The 19,417-nt window shown below is 47.7% G+C and overlaps 1 pseudogene; it reads right to left on the bottom strand.

Annotated features, from left to right (window-relative positions):
- LOC138843105 (serine/threonine-protein kinase VRK3-like) overlaps positions 1-19,417 on the bottom strand; it is a 99,741-nt pseudogene that overhangs the window by 954 nt on the left and 79,370 nt on the right.

Raw genomic sequence — 19,417 nt, forward strand, 5'->3', positions numbered from 1 at the left:
GTGACTTTACAGCAATAGATGCAGCCAGTTCACACAGGAAGGGAACGTGGAGGACGAATATCCCAGCACCCTCTCCCCAGACCCTGCCTTCCCTCCCATCCCCTACAGACAGTCACCAGTGACCAAAACCAGTGGGAAGCCAGAGTGGGGGTTGATGGATGTTCCAGAGAGATCAACCTCCCAAGACAAAAGTCAAAGGGCACTCACTCTTGTCCAGTTGAAAAGTGTATGCATGAATGCAAGGAGACACACAAAGCCCCATGAGTCACTGAGCCCATGCAGGCTGATGTCAGCTGGGTCATCGTCTCCGCAGGCACTCTCACCACCAGGCTTCCATCTGTGACCCCAGCTGCTTTTTCCACTGCACATTCTGCACTCCTCTTACACTCTGCTCGCTACTCTGGGTTGCGAGTGGGAGAAGGAAACCGAGGCTTAATTTCTGTGAAGGTGAGTCCTGGGCGGTCTTGTGCTCATTGGGCTGCCACAGTTGGGCCAGCCAGGACTTTGGGAGAGGGAGAATTAAGAGGTGGCCCCGCCCAGTCCCCTGAGTTACACTCATCACCCCCTCATCTCCTCTGGCAGCGCAGCAGCGCCGGCCACCGTGCTCAGATCCATGAGACCAGTTGAGGGACCCCTTTCTTTGCTTGTTGACAGAAGGAACCCAAAATGCCTATGAGGTATTTTAGGCCCCAATCCATCAGATCCCTGTCTGTGTCCCCTGCAGGATCAACGCCTCTCAGAGCCTCAGCTAGGAATGGTTGGAACTTAGGAGATGAACACTCCTACAGACGAGCCCTCTCTACAGATGAGAGAAGAGAGGCTCAGAGGAGCCGACTGATTCTCCCGTGACACTAGGCTAATGTTTGAGCACTGGTACTCAACAATAAAGCCTGGACCTGCTCGCTCACTACTGCTGCTGCTGCTCCTCAGGAGAGTGAGGGCAACAGCCACCCTGTGGGCAGCCCAGGCAGTGCGAGAAGTGTACGCCCAGACGGACAGCCCTTTGGACTTCTAGAGAGTGGATTTCATTTCCTTTCACGTCCATTTCTTCTGCAGGCCCCAAACACAGCAGAGCTCGTAAGAGCAAAATGTTCTTACTGGGGGTGGGCTTTTGGCACAGCAGCTAAGATGCCACCTGGGACACGCGCAACCCATATGGGTGCTTCGGTTGGAGTCCTGGCTCCTCTCGATTCCAGCTTCCTGCTGACGCACACCCTGGAAGGCAGTGGTGATGGCTCAAGACCTTGGCTCCTTGCCACCCGCAGGGGAGACCCACATTTTGTTCTTTGCTCCCAGCTCAGCCTGACCCAGCCCCAGCTGTTGCAGGGAATGGATCCAAGGATGGGAGATATTCTCTCTCTCTCTCTCTCTCTCTCCCTCTCCCTCTCTCTCTCTCTCTCACATACACACATACACACACATACTCACACACACTTGCTCTCTCTGCCCCTCGTCCTCTCAAATACATTAACTAACTTTATGTTCTTTCCATATTTCATAGAGAACCTGCTGCAGTGGGTTCCTCCCCGTACCTCTGCAGGCTCACCCCCGCATCGGGAAGAGCCTCCTCTGACCGCCAATGGCAGCCCCTGATGACTGATTTCCAGGTCTCTGCTGGGAGGCAGAGGCTGCTAACAGCAGGCACATCTCCAGGGGCAGGTTTAATCAGAGATGGAGTCCCCAGATAAGGCACCTTTGCAAAACCCCAGAGCCTCCTTCCCGTGCCCCTTGAAATTAAAAGAGTTCCCTCTACTAATATATTAATTAAAATGAAATATTAATGACCGACCTCTATTATTTATTGGCTGTTTTTGGAGAATAAAATATTGAAATCCAAAGAGGAATCAACTCTGAGGAAACCCCCCTTTCTGGCGCAGGCTTGATTCGTGTCACATAATAAAGAGATAAGCTTATCAGCTGCATCGGTTCAAAGACGGCTGCTGTAAATGTTGATTTTCAACCAATAAGAAGATTATAAGCACTGTCATAAAATATCCTTCCAGGATGTAAATTATTCAAAGCCCTTCGTGGGCAGACACGGTATCTCATGCCTCAGTGATCCTGCTCTGGGCAACACACTGCATTTATTAAAACCGGAGAGGCCTTCTGTTGATAAAGCCCCCTAAATAAATGATAACCTTCATCCCCCTCTCCCAAATTATGTCGATGATTAGAATTTGAAATGTTCACGCCGGAGAAGCCCTGTTGAAAAGTGAGACCGCTGCGAGCCACGTGTACGTCTTCATTGGCTGATCGGCTGCCCTCGGCAGTCAAGGCCCCGTTGTTGGGAGCAGGGCACACAGTAGGCATGGGGACAGGCCCCGGCGGCTCCGCTTTCCAATGCCTGGGCCGCAAGATGGAGGCTGTGACGCAGTGCAGGGGCGTGGAATCCAAACCTGTGTGGCTGGCCGCGCTAGCTCAGGATGGGCTTGTGGGAAAGGTCTTCAAAAACAGTTGGTGGAAAATATATATCATGAAGAAACTAGCCACGGATCTCAAAAAATGTTTGCACCAAAATGAACTTCTCTTTTAATTGCATTTTCCACAAGTGTTTTGAAGCGCCTTTCTGTGACTCAGCATGACTCAGACGGCCTGGCAGCTCTCTCAGCCTCCCCAGAGAGTTTCTCTGAGGCTGGAGTTGTGTCACAGCAGGAGAAGCCTCCACTTGTGACACAAGCATCCCATCCGGCTGCTCTGCCTCTGATTCGGTTCCCTGCTAATGTGCCCAGGAAGGCAGTGGAAGACAGCCCAAGTGCTGCCCACGTGGGAGCTCTGGATGGAGTTCCCGGCTCCTGGCTTCGGTCTGGCTGAGCCCAAGCTATTGCAGCTATTTGTGGAGTGAACCAGCAGATGGAAGATCCCTCTTACTCTGTTTCTCCCCCTCTCTCCCTCTCTCTCTCTCTCTCTCTCTCCCCCTCCCTCTCTCTGTCCCTCTGCCTTTCAAGTAAATAAAATACAATCTTTAGAAAAGAAAGGATTTCTCCTACAGACAGGGAATAACACATGCACTCACCAGGCAGAGTCAGGCCCGTAGTAGTTCCCAGTAACTATTTCTAATTAGGGTCCCCGATCATGGTATAAACTCCACGGGGCACATGCCTTCTCATCTCCTAGAGCCCTCTTAGAACCTCAGGTACATCCTGGGCCGTTCTTCCTGTCCCACAGGACATCAAGAGCGTCCTGGACTAATCTCTGGCCTCTATTCATATAAAAGCCAGGGAAATCCTACCCATCTTCGAAGGCCTAATTCAAATGCCATCTCCTCCTTGAAGTTTCTCATGATTTCCTCACTTGCAGTCTTTTGTTCCTTTCCATCCATCCTCAAGTATTTCCAGAGCACCAAGTGTATCGCTCTGAGACCTTTTCAGATACAGGCTTGTGTAACCTGCATTGCAACTCTGCAAGGCAAGTGTGCTGCCCCTACCAGGGACTCTCTTCTTTCTGGAGAGGTTAAGTGTCTTGCTAAGAATCACACATTGAGTAAGCGATGGGACCAAGACCTGAGCCAAATCTTGCCTGATTCCAATGTCTGTGCTCTTTCCTTTCTGTCCCTCTGACTGCCCTGCTGCTCCTGGACCCACAGCTCAGTGCATCTCCACCTGGCCTTCACCTATCCTGCCGAACTTGCCTGGGCCTCTACTGAGAATGGGACCCAGGGCTCACCATGGATGTTACAGCTGCACCTGCCTGGCTTCCACCCAGACCAGCACCCACCTACTCACGATGCCCTGTCTCTGCAGGCCTTCCTCAGCCCACGCCCAGAACACCAGCACTAACTCACATCCAGTTTCTCCATTCACATTCTATACCTTTTACAAAATAGGATTATATCCCAGTCGATAACTGAGAATGAGATCATGAACACGGAACATTTCAAACAAGCCTGGCAGTAGTCAATGCTCAACAAATGTTAGCTCTTATTGTTAAAATCCTAAAGGTTTCTGACTACATCGTTCTGACTTTAAATCCATGCTCTCTCTTCATTGCACTGAGCATTGGGCATCCCTGTAGCAGAAAATCTGGCAGAGTGAATGCTTAGCAGATCAGTGCTGGTGAATTCGATCATGTTTTCCAAAGAACATGCTAATATATGTTTGATGCAGCTTCCTGCAACAGTACAGGGTGCAGATGCTGAAACCAGATCATCTGGAGTTAAAGCCCTGTCTGTGACAGCTTCTGGGGGAGGTCTTGAGTGAATCACTCAATCTTCCTTAAGCCTCTACTTTCGCATCTATAAAATGGAGCTGGGGGAAAAGGTAGAAACAAAAGCGGCCGGGTTGGTGCAGCTGGGAAGACAAACTTTCACCAGGAGCATGTTAAATGATCATTCCTTCTTCCCTTCCATCTTTCCTCTTTCCTCTCCTAGCTCCCTCCCTCTCAGTTTCTTGGCTCTGCATCTTTGTTAAGAAGCATCATCAATGCATCGAGGCTGGCACTGTGGCTTAGCAGGTAAAGCGGCCACCTGCAGTGCCGGCATCCCATATGGGTGCTGGTTCGTGTCCCAGTTGCTCCATTTCCAATCCAGCTCTCTGCTATGGCCTGGGAAAGATGTAGAAGATGGCCAAAGTCCTTGGGCCCCTGCATCCATGTGGGAGACCTGGCTCCTGGCTTCGGATTGACCCAGCTCCAGCCATTGTGGCCATCTGGGGACTGAACCAACGGATAGAAGACCTCTCTGTCTCTGCTCTGCCTCTCTGTAACTCTGCCTTTCAAATAAATAAATAAACCTTTAAAAAATAAATGTCATCAGTGCATCAGTGCAACACTCTGCTCCATCTTCTGCCTCTTCTTGTGTGTTTGGGGTGTCTTGTGTTGACCCGTTGATTAGTATGACTTTCAGGGGGTGAAGAACTGCTTCAGAAACACAGACGAGACCCTGCTTCATTCTGAGTAGCAGTAGCTGCCTAGACAAGTCCCACCATTGCCCATGGAAGGAAGTATTCCTATCAACCCCGAAAGAGAATAGCTGCTACAAAGACATGAAACCAAGCCACAAGACTCTCCATTGGTCTCCATGCTGTGTGGCTTATGTCTTAGCAAGGGCCTAGTATTCTAGAATAATACAAAGAAGATAAAATGATGCTAAACAAACCAAGCGAAACAATTATTAAATAGGATTTATGAAGTGTTTCTGTATGTACAACACACACACACACACACACACACCCTCAATAAAACAATGCAGGAACCACTGACTGTGTGCATGGAGATTGCAAATTTCCTTGCAAATTCTCCAGAGGGAGTGGGTGCTCTGAGTTGCCTGCCACCCAGAACACAGACATCACTTGATACATTTCGCTCACACAGCAATTCCTAGTTGTCAAGAGCTGACAATCAAACATGCAAAACAAGTGCTATATATGAATTTTGCAAAAGTATCACTTTGGGAAAACAGAAACGAAAACAAATTGAGAAATCATATAAATAATTACTTTGAGCTTCAACTCTAACATGAAACAGGAAGGCACACATGCAGAAATGCTAATTAATGACTGTTTAATTACAGAGCCCCAAATTAATAAACTGGAATGACTCCAGATTTCTAGCGGGCAGCCCATCTATGCCTGCGATCTCAGAGGTGTGGGCAGGGCTGTGGGGAGAGATGCTGAGGTTTCCTTTGCCAGGTGCCCAGCTGGAATGGCATCAGGAAAGGGATGGTGGGGCTCTCACGCAGGAGAACTAGGTCCTCCTAGCCCCCACCTCTCCGCTCAGACACATTGAGTCCTCAGCAACATCAGCAGGTGCAAGCCTTCGCCAAGGCATCTCTTCTAGCCTACAAGCACCCAACCACAACACGCTAAGGACAGAATCAAACCCAGCACAGCACAGGGCCCAGATGCAGTAAGCAGTCACTGTATACCAGAGCTCTTCTCTCCATCTCTGACTCTCTGTATCTCCTCCCTCCCTGCCTCTTCCTCTCCCTTTCTCAATTTGGTTTAGTTTATGTTTTCCCAAAATCATATTTTTGCAAAATTAGTATGTGCTACTTGTTTTGTTTGTCTGATCGTCGGTGCTTGGCAAGATAGAATTGCTGTGAGAGAGACACGTGTCCGACTTACTTAGGTGGATGGTAGCATCTAGATAAAAATAATCATCCCGCTTTGCAGCTATGAAAACCGAGGCTTTGTCAAAGCCAGAGTGGGAGACAGAAGCCTCCAGATTCATAACTCTAGGTGTCTAACCTCAAAGTGCGCTTTCTAATTACAGTAAGCTTCGTCCTAAAATTAAAAATTCTGCCACATCTCTTACTTACAGGTACATCATTTATTTGATCATTGTTCACTCAGGAAAGTCCTTCATGTCCTTACTTTGTGCCATCTTTGGGCCAAGTTCTAGGAACACAATAATGAGCAAAAACTGACCGAGACCCCACTTTCAGGGAACAAAGGCAGTGGGAGAGAAGGACATAGATAAAATGATTACACAAATAAATATATTTCCATTGCCTTTGATCCTGTCTACAAAGAGAAAGAAGTAGGCTATGAGAACTTGTAAAAGGGATGGTTGAGTGGCAGAGAAATCTCTCCTGAAAAAGTAATGGTTGAAGTGTGATCTGCAAGGTGATGCAGACATATAATACGGAGAGAGAAGATGACATAGGCAAACACGGAAAAATTATCCACACCCGCTCTGCTTTCTTCCCCCACCACCCACCCTTCGCCTGCTCTGACCCAACCTGCGTGTTTCTCCCATCACCCTGCCATGGGAGTTCACGTGCTGAATTTCATGGCCACGTTCAAACCTCAGCTTGCTTGAGCTTTCAGACTTTTTACACAGAGCTGATTACCCCCTCCTTGAAATCTCCTCCTTGGCTTCCGAGCCACACCTCCACTGGTGTCCCTCCTGCCTCTCTGAATTACCCAACCGTTGCCCTAATTCCCTCATTCGCCTCTAAGCTCTTCAAGGCCTGACCTTAGGCACTTCTCACTTACTTTGTATTCTTTCCCTGGGTGAGCTCCTCCATGCCACAGAACTATTTACACTCTACTACAGTGATTTTCAAAGCATCTCTAGCCCTGATCTTTATCCTTGACTATATTTCCAAATTTCCTGATTAACAGAGATTCTTGGATGGCCCACAGGCACCTCACATTCAGCATGATCAAACTGAGTTCATGATGTGACCCCCCAAACCCACCTCGGCACCATCCATACAATTTGCAAACCAGAATCCCAAGCAACATCTGCCATCCCTTCCTATCCTTGCCTTATATAGAAGACTGAATAGTGGTATCCCCCTCCCCAGAAAAGTCCAAATCCTAATTCTTGGAACCTGTGTATTACTGGCAAAAGGGAATTTAAAGACTTAATTAAATTAAAACTCTTGAGATGGAGAGATCATCATGAATTATTAGGGTGGTCCTTTATGTGTGATCCTAAGGTTCCTTATGCAAATGAGGGAGGGGAAGACTTTATGATGGGAGAGGCCACGAGACTATGGAAGCAGGAGGGCAGTGATGCAGCCACAGCCAAGGAATGCCAGTAGCCACTGGAGCCTGTAAGGGGCAAAGAATGGATTTTCCCTGGAGCCTACAGAGAGGACCAGCCAGGTCAACACTTTGATTTTCAGCCCTATCACCCACTTTTGACTACCAAAATTGTAGGAGAACAATTTGTTATTGTTTTAAGCTCAAGTTGGCAGTAATTTGTTACCGCAGCAATAGGAAGTTAATACACTCTACTATAAGCTATCGCATCCTCTTTATTTTGCTATACAAATAACTCCCAGATGCATCTCCTTTTCTCCAACTCCACGTCCCCTTCCCTAGGAAAATCTTCCATCCTCTTTTCCAAATGAACAGGTGCCCCAGTCTCCAGTCTCCCATGGCTCCTGGAATAAAGCCCCAAATTCTTGTCATGACACACAAAAATCCAGTTGTTCTGATCTCTGTCTCCCTTCCTAGACTATTCGGTACTCTCAACGTGTGGTGGAATGAGAAGGCCATGCCAAGATGGCCACTGGCAAGCGAGTGTCAGTTACTCAGGAATGGCTTTGAATCCCACCTGGCAACAGAGCCTGCCTGGCAACAGGCTGTGATTGGATGGCTTTGAAACCCACATGGCAAACGGAGCCTGTCTGGCAACAGGCTGTGATTGATGGCTTTGGAAACTGCCTGGCAACAGGCTGTGATTGGTTGAGCCATAGACCACCCCTTGACCGGATTGGCTGGTCTTGGCTATATAAGCTGTTGTACCAACTGAAATAAACGAGTCTGCAGGCTGCTTGCCTCAAGCCCGCTTTCACCTGACTCCCGGGGTCTGTGTGGTGACTCCGTGCCTCTTGCCCCCACCACACTCCTCCTCTCAGAAACGAATCCACTGCAACATTGATGAGAAATCAACTGCAACATCAACATACATTATTTCTTTCAGTTCCTAGAAGGTACTAATTCCCTGTCTACCACAAGTCCTCTTCCTTGGCTTAGGATACTTGTTAACTTCAGGCCATGGCTGGAATGCTATTTCCTCATCAAATTCCTTCTGAACTCCCAGACTGGGTTCAGCCAGAACACATACAGAGCACTATTCGGAAGATCCGGTTCACGCCTAACTCACCAGCTAGCCACTAACCCCAGAGACAAGGAGAGAATAGTTTTAGGGCTGATTTTGCCTACTGCTCTATCCCCAGCTTCTAGCAAAGTGCCCAGCACACAGTAAGTACTCAATGCATACAGTCATGATGTGACCCCCCCCCCAAACCCATCCCCCAGGGCCCAAGAGGACTGGCGGTCTAAGCACTTGGCTTTGTCCTGACACTGGTGGACATGCAGTTGGAGAAAGGGGGTAACCTGAGAAGGACTTCATGGTACTCCACAGTGGCCAAGAAACTCCAGACTGAGAACTCACCTTTCTCAGCGCCGTTTTCACAAGAAGGTGCTGGGTGAAGTTCTTGTCAGTTTGTGATTCACAAGCAAGAATGAACTGGGGTCTTCTCCCCCACTGAGCCTAACCCCTCTCCATTTCTAGGCCTGTACAGGGTCTTTGGTTATTTTCCTTAGGTTTCTTAGACTGAAGCACTTTGGAAATTATCTAATAACGTGTCCTGTGTTGTAGGCTTCACCAGAAGGTATCTCACAGGTCACTTGGGGCTGGGGGTAGATAGTGCTGCGTTAACCAGGCAAGCCCCTCTTTTCTATTTTATATGCTGGGACTCTATGTGGGAGTTTTTATGAAAATGTTTTTGAGATCAGAAAGAAAAGGAAAAAGTTTGCAAGCCATTATTATTATGCTTATTTGCACCAGACTTTATACTTGTCAAAGGATCGGTTGATTTTTTTTTTCATTTGTTTTTCACATAAAACCCTTCAAGCTAGAAAGAGATTATTAACTCCAGTGGACAGATCGACAAATAACTCAAGGAGCTGAAATAACGTGGTCAAGATGATACATTTAGTATAGGATAAAGTTCGCACTCAATCCCATCATATTGGAGTTTATGCAAGCCACGCAATGGTGATTTGAGCCAATTTTATCTATTCATTAAGGTGCCAGATGACTCAGTGAACATTTAGGTTGCTTATGCCTGGAGAGAAAATAGCACACCATTTTAACACTGGTTTCCTCTAGGTGGCAAGATTGTGAGTAAATTTATTGTCTTCTTTATGTTTCTCAGTAACGCCTACAAGGTGCCTGCATTAATTTTATAATTAGAAAGTGAGGAAGTAGGATTACAAAGTAAGTCAAGGGAACAATGGGAAAACAGGAAGATCTCTGGCCTGCCCTGTTGTGGTGCAGCGAGGGCAGCAGGCTGATTTGGTCCTGGCTCGGAGCCTGCTATGCCAGTTACCACTGCGTACTTCCTCAACGCTCTTAACCTCTCTGAGCCTCACTGATACCCTGATACCCTGATACCCTGATACTGATACGAGTGTAGCTCGGTATCAGATGGAAGAAATAAACCTACCGGCATTGCTCAATGCTCTTGATGACAACGTCAGAAACACAACTTACACACGCTGAGAGCGAGGAAGGAACATGCTGAGTTACGAGAGGAATCTCCCTGAAGACGTGGCTGGCTGTCCCCCTGAAGACGTGGCTGGCTGTCCGTCTCCGAGACCTGCCTCCCCCTTCTCAGCTACCCAGCACTCTGTCTCCTTGCACCCAGGAACAACGGGCACAGCAGGCTGGGTCTCACCCTCCCCTGTTAGCAAATCCAGGAGGAAGAAAGCCCCTCTCAGAGCTCAGATGCCAAGCCCAAGGGCCCAAGGATGATTCTGATCGGCCACCCGAGACCCTGGGCCCTCCCGAGAGCTGACCACTGCGGCCCGTCACAGGCAGCAGACTGGGCCCCGCTTTCCACGTGCCCACCTCCCTGCCCTGCAGCTGTCTTCCTGGAGACCCACACAAGGCAAACTCCTGACCAGTCCAGATGAGGTGGTCATTTCTGTTGGCCAGAGGACCTAATTTATAAGTGCTGCTCAAGGGCTTAATCAGTTTGTGAAATGCATCAAATGCTAAGTTTCACTAAGCAATACTCCAGTGTTTTTCAAGGGCACAAGGAAAGCTTTACGATCAAGGTGACAAACGCAAAAGCAAACGAATTTTTTGTCAGAAAAATAGAAGACCATAAGAAATTAGGTGCCGGGGAAATTCATGATGACACAAGGTCACAGTCCCTTATCTAGACTAAATCCTTTATGCCCGCCAAGTCTTTCCTGTAGCTCTTTTTTTTTTTTTCTTAACTACTCTTTGGAAATTGGACACCAGAATTGCAGAGGATGCTCCTCCTTCAATAAAACTTCAGATAAATTAGATATTGAACAAGACACTTAGATCCTAGCAAGAATACACAAAAAAAATCAGGCCTCGAGCTGTTGGGAGATGATAAATTGTCAGTTTCTCTTTAATAAGATTGTGTCTCATCACCATCTCCTGTAAGGGATTTGATAGCTTTTGTTTTTAACCTGTGAAGATTAAAATCAATTCCCAACTAGAGTTGGAAGCCCCAAGCCCTAGAGCCACAAATTAATCAATTAATCAATCAATCAGTCAATAGATCAGCATGTCCATATTGAGGCCAGCTTTTACTGGGCGTCTGGGGTAGGGAAAAGAATTAGAAAATATGACCCTGCCAATGTTTGCCCGAGGGAAGCTTTGCTTTAGAAAGCATTAATTCCAAACTTCAAGACAGCAGCAAGCCTATGTCCATTAGAATTACACTGTGTAGACAACACCACACCTTCTTACCAGTCTTGCCTTACGAACATATTTGATTTGGGATCCTGGGCTAATCACATACTTGGACATAAGCCTTTGTTCCGCTCAGATATCCACACTGGCAATATCAGTCCTTATGGGTTTATGGGTCCTTTCTGTTCCCCCAGGGCACTTCATAGGAGGCAAAAACAGGACAGGAGCCTCAGGTTAAGGAGACCCAAATTGCACTTCCACCATTGTCTCCTTTGGAAACATTTGCATAAGTTATTCAGTGCCTCTTAGCCCGGATAGGTTGAATTGCTAAAACATAAACAACAGGAGGCATTTCAGAGCCCAGCAAGGACACAAGAGAACATGGATATGGAATACTTAAACAAGTCCTGGTCCAGAGTTCAGGCTGTAAACACACTTGTCTTTGGTGGCAGTGATGTTGTTTCAACCACCTCGCTCCTAGGTTAGACTTTTATTCTGTCCTCTCTTTCTTTCTGTATTTTTTGATTGTTTCTTCCTAGTACCCACCAAAAAAAAAATGTTTAGACATGCTTTGCTCCTGATTTTTTGGTTGTTTTCTCCCCTTCCAAATGGACTTCCTCATCCCACAATAATCCTATTAAATTCTACAGACTTTCACTGACATGACACAAATACCCCTCTGGCTTCAGCCCAAACAAAAACTAATTGTCCCCTTGTTTGTCTTATGTGAGTTTGTTTTTCCAAATGAAACATTTCAGACTCCGTTTTCTTGTCCCTTGGCCTTTCTTAACAACCAACACGGTGTGAGTTAGCCACAAAGACTGGGTTTCTGGGAGCATGGGAAGAGTGTGGGAAGCAAGGGGTTCTGTTTGAAGCTGCAGTTCTTAATTTCAAATAGGAAACGGCTGGAGGGGTGTGATACAGAGAAGGGTGTATCAACTCGAGGTCAGAAAATGCAGTGTTTTAATTAATCCTGCTTCCACCCCCATGAGCTACCTGACCCTGGGAATGTTCCTAAACCCATGCAAAAGGGACAATTGTCCTTTCCCTTCCAGGAATGAATTTGGCAGACTCTACTAACACCATGTTCTTAATCACTCCACAAATGACATTAATAAACTTTTGCAAGTCATGGTCTCCCTTGCAGAGAGGAAATCAAGGAAATATGTCCATGGACAACTCAGCAGAAAGAAGTTGAAGACAGAAAAAAACAAGATTCAAGTTCAAGTTCTGGTCCCACTGTCAACTTCCACGTGACCTTGAATAAACCTCATCTCCACTTTGGCCTCAGTTACCCATCCAAGTATGACAGGGTTAAGATGAAAGGATCCATTAAGGATCCTTCCAACTCAAGCACTCAGTCACAGTCTGGCCTGAGACTTCCCTGTCATTAAATCCTACTGTTCTTATCCCTCCTCTCTCAGCTGCCTTAGAAACCACACTTGCAGGGCAGACTTTGTGGCTCAGGTGGTAAAGCTGCCCCCTGCGATGCCTGCATCCCATACAGGTGCCAGTTTGTGTCCAGTTGCTCCGCATCCAATCCAGCTCCCTGCTAATGGCAGTGGAAAATGGCACGAGTGTTTGGGCCCTTGCCACCCATGTGAGAGACCAGGATGAAGCCTCTGGCTTCAGCCTGGCTCAGCACTGGCTGTTGTGCCCATCTGGGAAGTGAACCAGTGGATGGAAGATCAACCTCTTCTTTCCTCCCCTCTCCTCTCCTCTTCTCTCCTCTCCTCCGCTCTTCTCCCCTTCCCTCCCCTCTTCTCCACCCCTCCATCTGACTTTCAAAAATAAATAAATAAATCTTTTTAAAAAAGAACAAAGAAAACCCCATTTGCTACCTCTTGCTTGTCAACAATAATAGTAACCCATATTCTTTAACTGACACATCGGGTCAGTGAGTGTGCCAAATGCAGTGCATGCCTTTTCTTATATAATTCTCACCAGAATCCTCAGAAATAGAGGCTAGCATGATCCCCAGTTGATGGCTGAGGGCCCCCCATGTGAAAGGCTCTGCAGGACTTCTTGCTTAGGAAACATTTTTAGAGCTTGAGACTCTGACGCCACCTTACTGTCCTGACTCCCAGTGATTATGACCCAGGCTTCTAAGACACGGAACTTTCCAAGGTCACCTCTAAGCTTCCCAGTTGTCTCCTTGTCAGGCCTTTCTTCCCCCTCCGGCACACACTGTTGTTTTGGTTTTGACTTAGGTCTTTAATGGGAGGCAACTGGGGGTAACAGGTAGTACAGAAATCTTGGAAGTGGGCTGAGTAGAAAGAGAGTCTAATCTTTGCCATGCAGAACATGTGCTGTTAGATGACTTTCCCAAGACCAATTGTTCTAGGAAATAGTTCTATCCATGAGGCTATTGGCAGAAGAACACGGGATTCTATAAATCGAGCTCCAAGCACAGTTTCTGATATGCAGCAAACCACTGAGCAATCATCCTGTTCTCCTCCTACTCACATTCCACTCACCTTCAAGACCTAACCTTTGAGAATTTGCATTCCTGGTTTGGGAAATGACTCATCCCTTCTGGAATCCATACAGGTCCCAATAAGAGAGAGACTGCACAATAAAGATAGTGTTATTTAGACAAAGTCTCTTTCTGCAGGGGCTGTGTCAGGTGTGAGAAGAAGGTGAAGAGATAGAGCAGTAACTGGGTCTTGATGGCAGCAGAGCTTTGCCGTCTCCAGGACCAAAAGGCCAAGTGGAGGAAGTAGTTACCAATAACCAAGAACAGGGGAGGAGGATCAGCCTCCTTAGGAGGAGCCGTGGTCTTCAGGCAAAGGACACAGCAAAGGAGACCTGGCAAGGAGGTTGTCGGGAAAAACTCAGCTCACTCTTGACTGGGAAAGTTACTTCCAAAAGCACAGAACTGACATGAGCTATTTTGATAACATACCTCTACAACCTTGGTTCTTGGTCGGCACGACATGTGCCGGTTCACAGTGTTGCTTTGTAAACTATGGTTCCAGAAATTTGAGGCTGATTTGCAGCAGTTTACAGCATTGTGTATTAACAGTGGGGGGATGGATGGTTTGCACTCTCTGCCCTCCCTCCAAACTCCTACATGCCCATCTCCTGCCACTGCCTGGACCCAGTTGGAAACATCAGCTAAAGGAACCCATTGTTGTCATGTTTACAGTTCAGGTTCCAGGGCCAAGAACAGAGTGGAGAAGGGTATAAAGTGGAGGTCTCCATTGCTCCTTCATCACATTCATGCGGATCTTGTTTATAACAGAATATTATACATGTGGGAGTGCTGGCCTCGTCTTCCTGACCATGGCCTCTTTATTAGCACATCCCTCTTCCTTCCCATGGGCATTGCCAGTCCTGTGCCAGAGCCTGGCATGGTGTAGCTACATGGAGTTGAGTGTAGCAGAATCTTCAGGAAGACCATCAGGCACCAAGGAGAACGAGCCAGCTGCTTGCTTTCCCCAGGGTTTGTCCTTTGTAATTCCTGCCAGAGGCCTTGCCAGCAACTGAACAGCTACAGAGATATTTCAGAAGGTGGAGAAAGACAGCTGAAGGCAGAGAGAGAGCGTGTGCAGGTTGATGCCTACTCATAACAATTCTCCAGGTGCCTCCCCCCAGTGACATTAGATAAACAGAGATGGGAATCACATTTCAGCATGACAGCTTAAAAGGCATGTCAAGAAACAATTAAAAAGATCTAGAGCAACCTGATCCTGGGAGACTTCTGTCAGCGTGGAAGTGCTTCCCACCAGGGCATATGTGGGGGTGATGTGGCCCACAAGCCCCACTCAGGGCCCTGAATTTCCCAAGACAGGATGCTCTGAGCCCTGGGACTTGAGACTCTGTGAGCCTAGAGAATTTGACCTTTTCCTGCATGTCTTTCTTTTTTTTTTTTTTTTTTTTTCAAATCACCTGTAATCAACAGCACAGAACATCTGCCCAACAAATCTCTGCTGGAGCATGCTGCCTCCCAACCCTCCTCCAAACCCCAGCCGTGCGAGATAATATTTATAGGGCACCGCCTGGAGGACAGGCTGTCCATCATGCCTTCGGAGCAGTGACTTCTTCAGAATGCCTTTTGAGAGCGCTGGAATTCCTGGGGGTGTCCCTGGGGCTCCCTAGAAGCCTAGAAGCCCTGCCTCTACCCCAGTCTAGAGAATACCAGGCCTGATGTGTTAGAGGCACTGGGGCTGCATGTAAGAAATCGATTTTTTTAAAAAGAGATGCTGATGCCCTGAAAGAACAACAGCAAGCCCTTTAGCCTAAAGCTGCTTGTTTTTAAGATTTATTTATTTGAAAGAGTTATAGAGAGAGAAGAAGAGACAGACGGACAGAGAGAGAGAGAGAGAATGGGAGAATCTTCCATCCACTGGTTCACTCCCCAAGTGAACACAATAGCCAGAGCTGAGCTAGGAGGAAGCCAAGAGCCAGGAGCCAGGAGCTTCTTCCACATCTCCCACATGGGAGCAGGGACCCAAGCATCAGGTCATCCTCTGCAGCTTTTCCAAGGTCATTGGATCAGAAAGGAGCAGCCGGGACACAAACCAGCACCCACATGGAATGCCAGGGCCATTGGCAGTGGCTTTACCCGCTACACCACAACACCGCCTCTAGCCTAAAGTGTTTGTCTGTGATCAGGCTGATGGTAAGAAACCTGCAAGCCTGAGCTGTGTTACTGCTGCCCTTAGAATTGCTGGGAGTCAAAGGGCCCTCACTGGAGCCCATCATGGTGAACATGGCAAACATGGTGAAACACCATTACAAAGAACCTACTGAGTCCAGCACTGTGGCACAGAGGGTTAAGCTGCAATCTGCGACAGGAGCGTCCATATCGGGGTGAGACCCAGCTGCTCTGTTGTGATCCAGCTCCCTGCTAATGCACCTGGGATGGCAGAAAATGGTGGCTCAAATTCTTGGGGTCCTGCCAACCATGTAGAAGACCCAGATGGGGTTCCCAGCTCCTGGCTTCAGCCTGGCCCAGGCCTGGTCATTGTGGGCATTTGGGGAGTGAACCAGAAGATGGAAGATATATCTCTCTCTCTCTCTCCCCCACCCGTCTCTCTCTCCCTCTCTCCAAAAGATAGAGTAACACTCTATCTTTCAAGTGAATAAAAATAAATCTTAAGAAAAATAAAGAACCTATTGAAATTCCTGAGCCGTCTCTTGAAGGTCTCATTTTGGGGAAAACCATGACAGCACTTCCTCCTCTGTACTGGGAAAAGCTGATCTGGTTTGGCTGTGCCATGCACTAGGGAACTGACCTTGTTTCCCTCTTGGCCTTGGCCTTTGGGAGCATCAGTGCTATTCCTGCAGCCTCTGGCAACAATGCAGAATCCGCACCCTGACAGATTCTAATCCTTGCCCCAGCTGCCCCCAGTAGCTTGAGTTATAATTCTGCATTGCATTTATTTGTGTGAGCTGCTGCGGACTTGAGTGTGTCCTCTCTCCTTGGTGAAAAAGGGCAGAGAATATACATATATAAATAATAAAAGTAAGTGGCTCTTAGAGAAAAGGGAAGCAATCTGTTCATTTGGTTGGGCTTTCCCGGCTCTGCAAACACGTTCTAATTCTCATCTGTGAGATACACTGAATTTGTCCTCCCTGCTTACAAACCCCTCTTGGCTCCCAGCCTGATGTCCATAACAAAGCACTCAGGCTCCCTTGGGTGGATGGAATTCCAAGGCCTTCCCAATCCTGATGGTTAGCTCAGCTCTGCCTGCCCTTGCTCCATGCATCCTATACCCCTTTCTGCCAAACTACTTGCCTGTCCACATAGACCTTTCCCATCCCCAAGGGCCTTGGCTCACCTGGTTCCTGAGCTTTCGAAGCCTTCCCTGTTTCCCAGTGGAAAAGGCAGACCTGGGCATATTTGCTCTCCTCTGCCACCTGCTCAGCCTTCCAGTGGCAGGTTCCACTCCCTTGTTCCGCCTGAGCCACATCGCAGTTGGTTATTCACCGGATCGCACTGCTGGATGTTTCCCTCCTACTGGACTCCAAGCTCCCTGTGGATGAGCGGCCCACAGCCTAGATTCACGTCTACATTGGGGATGGAGCAGAGAGAGGGCTTGGCACAGAGGAGTTAGGGCCTCTGCTCACGTCATGAAAGACAGGCAGACAGACCCAAGAGGCGGCATTTCATAATTCACTGTCAACACAAGCTTTAGAGATGGGGCGGGGGGGGGTGCGTGGGAGTGGTCATGATCACTCCCAACTTCCCCTGGGGCTGCCCCCACACTGCACCCACAAACATCCTCACTTCCAATCTTTGCACAATCTTCTGGCGGAAGATCTAGAACATGTTTTGCTGCTGTTGTGCTAGTATCAGGCGTTGATATTTTCCAAGGCCTACACTGAAGAAACCGTGTTGATTTTACTAAGAGAACAGGACGTTATGTGAAACCTGTAGGAAGCTACATTTGCATCTGAGTCCGCTGTCTTGATGGAAGACATGGAACGGGCTTCCCAGGAGGGCATGGTGCTTCACGAGAGCTCGCTTCTCTGTGCTTGCTCACACGCACCTTCATGGAAACACTTACCCATGCGCCGAGATGCGTGGGTTTGGAGTCAGAAACACTTGAGCCACTTGTCACGTGTGTGCGCGTCTCTGGACAGAGCTTCTTACCTGGGTAAAACACTTTCCATTGCACAATAGGGGATGCCTCAATGGTTTTCCTTTCCCTATAAGCCAGTGAGGCATTAACAGTAGCTCCAGTTTAATTCGCTGCTTAACCTCGCCAAGCCTCCTCCATCTCCTTACCTATAGAGTGGGGACCATATTCATGCCACTCCCCTGTGCTACTATGAGAATGAAATAAGAAAAGGTGTATACAGAACTCAGTACAAAGCCTGGATAGGAAAGCTTATTTATTGTCTGTGGGCATGTCTCCAGAAGATGAAAACTCACAGCCTTTGATGTGTTTTCCACTGATGCAGGGGAAAAGTGACCCATGGTTCTGATGTGTGTTGTGCCTGATGACCATGACGGTACTCCTGGGAAGGAGCTCCTCACTGCCAATTTGAGAAGATGCCTTTGATTCCTGGCTGTAGACTAAGGCCGCAGGCATTGCCTGCCAATGGGCCTGCTGATGTCTGTCTCTCTCTGGAGCTTTACTGCCAGGGATCGCCCCGGCCAAGCTCAGTTGTTGGCAACATGTACCCAACCCAACCTCCCTGCCCCAGCCTAGAGCCCCAGAGACATCCTTCTCTGGTGCTGGTCACCAGAGTCTGGATACAGCAGTCCGCACCCGCCCACCCAGCCTTATCCATGATTTTGCTTCCCACGGTTTCAGTTAGTTAGTCAACTGTGGTCCAAAAATATTAAATGGAAAATTTTAAAAATAAACAATTCATACACTTTAAGCTGCATGCCACTCTGTACAGCACTCCAGCCTACCCAGGATGTCAGTCATCCCTTTGTCTAGCACACCCATGCTGTATACGCTACCTGCCAGTTAGTTGCTTAGCTGCAGACTCAGTCATTAGATAGATATATTGCCACAGTACTGAAGTATCTGCACTCAAGTATCCCTTATTTGACTTAATAACGGCCCCAAATCACAACAGCAGTGGTGCCGGCAATTGCAATGTGCCAATGAGAAGCCATCAAGTTCTTTCTATAGTGAAAAGATTGTATCATAGGTAAGTATGTTAGGAAAAGCCATCATATGTGTAAGGTTAGGTGCTATTTATGGTTTCAGGCATTCCCTGGGCATCCTGGAACACACCACCCCCAGATGAGATGGACACTGCTGTACTGTGTCCAACCTTCCCAACTGCAGCCCTCCCTCACCTTCCACTGTAGCTGCCAATACCCCCCTAACACCCCACTCACATAGGGGGCTCTAGACAGGGGTAGCCCTCCTGGTCAGCTCCACCACTCTGCAATGGCAACTGACGGCAATGTGCAGAGTGACTTCTCTGAGCACAGATGAGTCAGGAGCCGCCTTCACTGGGGTGGCACCCCGCAAAAGGAGGAACTTGCCCGCAGCCAGGTAGGGGGAGGCGACCATCTTTCTTCCTAAACGCTCCCCATTCCCAAGGGGCCATATTTAATTCCTGATGCTGGAGCTAGCACCATTGTCAGATATATTTCCTTGATGATTAAATATTAAACACACCAATATTTCAAAGCATTTGAAATAACTCAGAACTAATGAAGGACTAATTGCTTTACTCTGTGTATTCAAATAGTGATGTTATTTTTAAAAAATGCATTCTTATGTCAACTGTTGCATCAATTAATTGCAAATTTCCCAACAGTTAGCTGTAGTGTGATTAAAGCATATGAAAATAATCTTTTAATTAGCTT

This window comes from Oryctolagus cuniculus, chromosome 18 (assembly GCF_964237555.1).
Source record: "Oryctolagus cuniculus chromosome 18, mOryCun1.1, whole genome shotgun sequence".
Lineage (NCBI taxonomy): Eukaryota > Metazoa > Chordata > Mammalia > Lagomorpha > Leporidae > Oryctolagus > Oryctolagus cuniculus.